Genomic DNA, 6,886 nt, shown 5'->3' with positions numbered 1-6,886 from the left:
TAAGACTCAAAGCAAAACAAAAGACTAAGACTGACGCCAAAAAGGTTTTGGACTAGGGTTATTTCCTTTCTCCTTTCGGTAATTCCTTTGGAACATGACCAGGTGAAGAGGGGACTGATTTTGGCGGAGCTCAGCTTACTTGATTGACAGGGGACGAGACCTTTTGTCAGCACTTCTCAGATCCAAACTAGACCTTAGACATCACATCCCATCAGATGCGTCTACTTTGAAGAAAGTATTTCACCCAAAAATCATGTTGACTCAATAAATAAAAGCTACAAATTTTTTTAAAATTTTTTTGACATTTTTTGATTTTTTTGTATTTTCAATATATATGACTCAGGACAAAACTATAAATCCCTTCCCCCACACTTAAATATTGCATTGTCCTCAATATAATCATCATAAGCATGCAATGGAACAATTAAGCATATAGGAATGGAATTGATGAAAATAAATACGAAAACAAAGTAGCAAAAATGAAAATAAAAGACACAAGTACAATTCAACCTAAACAAGTGAAGGGATAGAAATGTCAAACTCTCGTTGATGGCTCCTCCACAGCTTCGGTTGAAATGGGTTGCCTCCCATGCAGCGCTTGATATTTATAGTCCTTCAGCTTGGACTCTTCTCCTTGCTCACACAACAATTTTTTTGTTTTTTTTGTTTTGGAGTTAATTTTCTTTAGTTTTTATTTTTACACACTTACAACAATTAAGTATTTAACGAAATTCAAAACAACCTAAGTATATTAATCTAAGTGAAATCAAACAATTTACAACATGCTTAATCTAAGTGAAAAAAATACAATTTATAACATGCTTAATCTAAGTGAAACACATACAATTTACAACATGCTTAAAAAAAAAATAAAAAAAAATATAAAAAAAAAACTCTACAAATTGCACAACAATTATAAAATACATGCTTAATTTGATAACACTCATAAAACTTAAACTAAATCACAATTATAGTTTGACGTAAAATAAATTGCGATTTGTCACCATTCCACAAATGTAGTACAAAAATTTAGCATGCATTCTATATAAAAAAACAAAATTAATGACACTTTAAGCGATAGGGATTTTAACAATCCCCGGCAACGGCGCCAAAAATTGATGCTGCTGAAATAGCCTCACAATTTAACCCTACAAAATGTAGTTGTCAGTATAGGATAAGCAGGGATCGTTCAGTCCGGGGATTGTAGGGTACACCTACACTAAAAGATCAATTAACAAATAAAAGAATAAAATGGGGCGTTTTGAAATTTGGTTCTAATGTACTTAAAATAAAAACAAAACAAATAAAATTATATACAATGATCGACTTCCGGAACCTAGACCACTACCACTCGGAAATTATTAAGTGTAAAAACAGAAAATTCATTTCAACATGCTACAAAAACGTGCCCATATTAAATGCTAGATAAGAGCCCAAATGAAAAGCTGTCACGGTCCAATCCATTTATCTGATCCGGTCTTCGAATCAACTCACACGTGAAAATTAACCATTACTCATAGCAATTAACATGTAATTTCCAGAATTGTTTAATCATTAAAACATGATTTTTACCACTCTTTAGAACTAATTACTACTAGTTTAACTTAGCGTCTTAACAAATAATAATTACTCTTGGCAAATTAAGCAAACACACATGAATACTCAGAGTGATTCTAGCATGCAAACTTATTAACCTAACTCTGAAAATTACCTAAACACGTAAAAGGGCACAAGATTATAACATGCATCATCAAAGAATTCTCGAAATTAACTCAATAATAAACTGAAAATCTCAAAAATATTAATAAAAATATTCTGAAAATCTTATGTCTCCAATTACACAACTCACAAATCCAAACACACAAAACCGAAACAATAATTATAAGTAGAGTCATAGTTACACTTTTGAAGCTCTCCTCAGCGGCTTAGCAACAAGGTGATGAACTCGTCTCCGCTATGGTGGTGGAGCATCCTTGACTCAGCGCCTAAGAACTTCGTAGATTGATGGAAGGATGATGGTCACGGTCATGTATGTGATGGAGGTTTGAGAAGCGAATTGGGCTGAGCTATGGAATAATTTTTAGCTAGGAACTGATAAGCTAGGAATTGATCTTGGTCAGTCACATGTTTATTAACCGTGGAATTATCTATGCGATTTTGATTAAGTGTTTAACGTGAAAGCCATGAGTTTGGAGTCTCTGAGACAACAGTTAGGAGCAATCACTACTACAAAAACATGATTTAAGGACATTGAAACAATGTCCTTAAATGCATACAAGGACTCTCTAAAAAAGAGTCCTCTATCTGGGAGTCATTGTAAGTCTCAAACAAGGACACTGGAAACGTGTCCTCTTTTCTATACGAGGACACAGTTTGTGTGTCCTAAAAGCTCTGGACTTGGTGTCCTTAAATCCATAAGAGGACACCTAAATCGCATCCTCATATTATCTGATATGTGTCCTCTTTTCTCTACTAGGACACACAAAGCATGTCCTAAAAACTCTAGAAATGGAGTCCTTAAATCCATGAGAGGACACAAAAAAATACATTCATATGTGTCCTTAAAACTAAAACAGGACACTTAAAAAGTGTCATGTATAAAAAAACACCATGTCCTTGAATATGATACAGGTCATTGAAAAAGTGTCCTTAAAACTTCCAAAGAATCCAAAAAAAAAAGTAATAAAAGCAATCTTCCTCCAATTATACACCACCAAATGCATTATTAACTGAACCAATATTTCATATCCGTACATATACAAACAAGTTTCTAAAGTGTAAAAAATTACAATTCCACAATTCTAGTCAAGTAATCCAACCTACTGCACCTTGTAGGTTTATAGTTGCTTAATCTAATTCCCAATATCTTCAATCACAACCTGATAAATATCAAAGAAAAAAAAAAAAGATTAAAGAAACCAAAGAAAAGAAGCACCAGCAACACATTGCCAGGTAGACTAAGCTAAGCAATAGATGAATGAAGACATGAGGGGAATGAAATGTTACCAACTATCAAACTGAAGGCAGAATGAGAGCTCAAATGGAGTTGCATGCATATTGCTTAGTTGTGGTGATTGGTTCAGGGTCTTGCAAGCATATTGCTTACCAACTATCAAACTGGTGGTTTTTCTCTAGTGTTTGATGGTGACAAGCTAAACCTGCAGATTGCTTGGGTTCTTTTATTGTTTGTCAATAAGAATATATTGTTAACAATTGCATACATCAACTGTTTTATATTATGTTTTTGTTAAAGCACCATTCATCATATTAATCAAGATAAAAATTAAAAACACAACGTTGTGTTATCAACGAACCTCTTATGCATCCATACATAATAAGGAGAACTAACTACTTAATCATTTAGAGGGGAAAAAAAGAGAGATGGAAGCAGACCTTCATGGCTTTAAGTATCTAATCATCTGCTACAGCCTTGATCTTTTATTTCCTGCAGGCACATATGTAAACGAAAAAAGGTAACTGCATTCAGCATTGATCCTTAGTTCATGTACATAATCTCAAAAACATAAACTCATTAAGGATTAGTGATACTAACCATGAGCCATGGAATCTGAACAAATAGCTATATTCAAAGCAACCACTGGTATAACCCTGTCCTGTGCAAATCAGTAGTTGATAAATAACAGGAAGGGACCAGAGAAAACTGAACTTGAGATTACAATTTATCCCATCAAGCCTCAAGGCTCAGAGGTAACCAGGCTTGATGACTTGGTACACTTATAGCATAAACCAATAAGCCATAATCAAAATACAAACATTCCTTACTTTACCTATTATAAATCTTCAAGTAGAACACGCGTTCTGCCACAAAAAAAAAAAAAAAAAAAGAACAATTCAATAGACTAGAAGAGCATAATTCTTGTTTCTTTTACTACCTACTTTATGTAGTCATAAACACTATAAAACATATCAAAATATACAAGGTAAACTTGAGAGAAAAATACAAACATGTATATAAATGAAAGCTCTGAAGAGGATAGATACACAAAACTTGTAACTCAAAATGAAATGGCAATCGCAATAAAGGATGTGAGCTGACCTAAAATCGAACTGCAAGATACATTGACTTGGGCTAAGATGTAATAGACTGTCCTGGTCAGAAACATTTAGCATATCAAGATGGTGTATAACTTCCAGCAGAGGATATTATATATATATATATATATATATATATATATTGTCCACAGTATCAATATGTGTTATCTACTAACCTCTTATGCAAATATGAGCAATGTTTCAATATTGTACCTTCAATCCTTCAATACTAATGTTCTCTCATGCAGTTCATGTTTGCCACCGCCATTAAGTTTCAAGGTCATGTTCTCTGAAATACCACATTCATGTTTACTGAATCACCACATTCATGTTTTCTGAATCATGTGAATCCTGATTAACAAGTTCACATGCTGGCGTATAATTAGGAAACTAATGTTCAAATTACATTCTACAAAAAACCTAGATACCAAACATATAAAGTTGGGGCTTGTAATTAAGAAAAGATCTATTTTCTATAGGAATCTCTCACGCAAAACAAGAGGAAACAAATTCAATGAATTATATAAATTCCATTAAGGTGCATGTTCAAAGAAAGAACAGTTAAGAAAACTAGGTTTGCCATTTATGAATCATGAGGTTCATACCTTTGACTTATGTCGATTAGCAGCAACAAATTGGGAAACTTTACTTGCACCCAATGAACTTGCATGAGCCTGGTTAGCGCCTTCAACATTTACAGGGTCATCATCAAAATCATCATACGATTCAGCTTCCTGTTCAATTCTAAGTTGGTTGAATTAGTTCGCACAATGGAGGAATGAGTTAAATTACAAAGTATAAGAGTAAAGTCAAACCCATTTAATGGTTTCAGATGTTTCTGGGGTCTATCAGTTCTTGGAGTGATGGAATTGAAGATACCCTTCTGCTTCAATTTTTCCTCAAGGGCAGCTCTTACTTTCAACATTTTCATGCTCTGTAAATCAAATTCATCATTCTGCCACATAGTAAGAGGTCTACATCAGAACCAAAGATATCACAACTAACGAGCTTTGTGAATATTAAAATAGTTACTACATTTCTGCTACCATGATTTCAAAACAGCAGAAGAGACGACAATTATGCTCCAGTGCCTCAATTGTGGCAGTTGGTTCAGGGTCTTGTAAATATCTCGAAGAGCTACGACTGATAAGGCAGCAATATATAAAATCAATGATCTGACTATATGGTAGCCTTCGGTATATTACAAAATAATTGTTAAAAAACTTGCACTTTTTTCAGTCACCTGGAACTTTCATCAAACAGGTAGTGTGCATGACTTCCTTGGCTTGATAATGGAAATGAATTTCTTTGAAAGTGGTAAAAACCGACAACCTGGATTATTAGACAATAACCACTACATCTCTTTTAGCGTCCCATTTACTAATGCACCAATCATTCCTCCAATCATCATTGTTAAACCGAAAATTGAGTACTAAAACGATCACAAGAAAGTCCATCAAATGCAAAAGAACAAAAGAAACAAAAAATCTGAAAATTCTAGTACTTACTGCTGCAACAGTAAGGCCCAAATCTTCCACAAATCTTGATCTAGCAGATGATGAGTATTCTATCTACAAACTAAATTTATAGCGCTTTAGGACCAATGCATAAACAAAGAAGTAATGTACACTATTGTATCTCCTTTCTTTGTGTATGACACATTTAACCAACAACTTGATGCAGCAGAACATACTTATCAGTACACTAACTCTCCTTTCATCCTAAAATATGGTAATATTTGGCAGAAAAATGTAGAATTTGAAATGTGAATGAGAATGACTTACAGCACATCCATAGCTGAAGGAACCATAGAGAGCGACCAATGTGCTCAGAACCACAACACCTAAAGCTCTATTGATATTGGATTTTGACCCTGATAGAGCTAGTAGCCCCTCTTCCATGGCTTCTCTATGCATCAGAAGGAGATGAGTACGAAGAGTGGGAGTGCAATATTGTTTTATAACGAGAGAATATGAAATCCATCTCATTGTAGATAATATCCATATTATACTATGAACCTGTTTGTTTAGAGACTAGATCTATAGTCTCCATATAAGACAACTACAGACACATAATTCCACATTCTGAAACCCAAAAATTCCAACTAAAATGTTTAAGACAACTACAGACACATAATTATAAAACGAAATTACTAAACACACAGCGAGCTCTAGAAATTTAAAAGAGATAGTTAAACACAACAAAGAAAGCATGAAAATGAATCCACTAGCCTGAGGAAAGGGCGTTTGAGCCATTGTCTTCATCATCCTCAGCTGCTTTCTATAATCATAGGCAAAATTCATAGCATTCATTCAATAATATGTCTCAAACTTCCAGCAAGAAAAAATTGAAACTGAGCTCAAGAAAGCAAACACTTACACTCTATCCCAGAGAAAACAACCAGTCGTTGCTTATGCCATTGTCCCTGTCAAGCACACAAAAACTCAGTAAAATCGAACAATCACAGAGCCTTACTGCCTCATAAAACCCAACTATTCGGTGGAAGAGAAACAGAGGCGAAGAAACGCACCAGAGGAAGACTTCGGTGAGCTTCAACAGAGATCCGAGAGCTCTTACACCAGGCCCTTCGTCTTCAGCTTCAACCATCTCAGATTCTCAGGCTTTGAATTATTCGGCGTTTACATGACCGAAATCTGATCGCTTTTCCATACGTATACTCTTTGCTGCTGGGATTAAAATTCACTCCTGACAATCAAATACTAGTTCATTCTCTCACAGAGCTTCTCCAAACTTTGTAACACACCAGAACATTCAACCCACCAAAAAAAATTGGGATCGAGTAATCTCACCTTGTACTGAAATTCTTCCCAGA

At 34.5% G+C, this 6,886-nt stretch overlaps 2 long non-coding RNA genes across 2 annotated transcripts; both read right to left on the bottom strand.

The window, feature by feature from the left end:
• Positions 1-2,680: 2,680 nt before the first annotated feature.
• LOC112195903 lies at positions 2,681-3,424 on the bottom strand. The gene is made up of 3 exons (XR_002934840.2): positions 3,394-3,424; positions 3,007-3,158; positions 2,681-2,879 (listed from the first exon to the last, which is right to left on the bottom strand). It is a non-coding gene; the product is annotated as an uncharacterized LOC112195903 (long non-coding RNA).
• A 1,239-nt stretch (positions 3,425-4,663) lies between these two features.
• Positions 4,664-5,575, bottom strand: LOC112196032. Its single transcript, XR_002934891.2, has 4 exons — positions 5,297-5,575; positions 5,100-5,196; positions 4,869-5,008; positions 4,664-4,787 (listed from the first exon to the last, which is right to left on the bottom strand). It is a non-coding gene; the product is annotated as an uncharacterized LOC112196032 (long non-coding RNA).
• Between the last annotated feature and the right edge of the window lie 1,311 nt (positions 5,576-6,886).

Source organism: Rosa chinensis, chromosome 4 (genome assembly GCF_002994745.2).
Source record: "Rosa chinensis cultivar Old Blush chromosome 4, RchiOBHm-V2, whole genome shotgun sequence".
Classification (NCBI taxonomy): Eukaryota; Viridiplantae; Streptophyta; class Magnoliopsida; order Rosales; family Rosaceae; genus Rosa; species Rosa chinensis.
Note: the sequence above shows the minus strand (reverse complement) of the source record. Positions and strands in the feature narration are given on the sequence as shown.